This window comes from Nycticebus coucang, chromosome 9 (assembly GCF_027406575.1).
Source record: "Nycticebus coucang isolate mNycCou1 chromosome 9, mNycCou1.pri, whole genome shotgun sequence".
NCBI lineage: Eukaryota > Metazoa > Chordata > Mammalia > Primates > Lorisidae > Nycticebus > Nycticebus coucang.
In genome coordinates this window covers 89,830,489-89,831,059 of record NC_069788.1, presented here as the reverse complement: position 1 = coordinate 89,831,059, position 571 = coordinate 89,830,489, and positions in this window count along the sequence as shown.

Below are 571 nucleotides of genomic sequence, written 5' to 3'. Positions count from 1 at the left end.
AGTCCACAGAGCCTCACAATAGCCCCAGGAAGCTGGTGCGGTTGTGGGTCTTCTTTTACAAAGGAGTATACAGGCCCCAGAGTACGTGTATTGTCCCCTCGGTCAGGGGAGTCAGTCTGTGTTCTGCCTGGGCTCCACAGTTGGCTTTCAAGTCCCAAATCCCATATTCTTTGCTGTTTCTACTTTATAGGCTTGTTTTTCAAAACCTGAGAACACGAAACTATATTGGAGAGTCCCAGTCTTGGCAGCCTCCCTCACCGTTTGGAGGTCTGTCCACATATTTCTGTCCCTTCTCTTTTGTGTAGGTCTGATCATTTTATCGCCCTGGCCGCCCATCTCCAGCTACAGGTGTTTATTGGTGCATTCATGTCTCTGGAAAAGTGGAAACTCAGAGCAAAGAGCCGTCTTGGAACTGTGGTCCCTGAGCACTGGTGGCCAGTTGCTGTTGAGCCACTACTTCTGGACCCCATCCATAGCCTGCTCCCTGCTCTGGCCTCAGCCAGCAAGATTTTGGCACCAGGGAGACTTGAGACTAAATGATCTGGTGGCAATTCAAAACCCCAATAATTTT